Source organism: Charadrius vociferus, unplaced genomic scaffold, assembly GCF_000708025.1.
Source record: "Charadrius vociferus isolate BGI_N301 unplaced genomic scaffold, ASM70802v2 scaffold1028, whole genome shotgun sequence".
Taxonomy (NCBI): domain Eukaryota; kingdom Metazoa; phylum Chordata; class Aves; order Charadriiformes; family Charadriidae; genus Charadrius; species Charadrius vociferus.
The window spans coordinates 167,043-167,273 of NW_009649564.1; positions in this window are offsets into that span (position 1 = coordinate 167,043).

The window sequence follows — 231 nt, forward strand, 5'->3', positions numbered from 1 at the left end:
AAGGGCTTCGTTGAAACCCAAGGACTAATTAGATGTCCTGACAGGCTTTGGCAAGTTAAGGGAGGATGGAAGAGTAGGAATTTTTTAAAACTGTAATAGGGTGAGGTTGGCTCCAGAGACCTGTGCTAAAGCAGAAGAGAGCAGCGGCCGGGCTGGATCTCCCCATGCTGCACAGCTTTGCTGCACGTGGGTGAATTGTTCACGCAGAAGATGGGCCTTGCAGACTCTTGC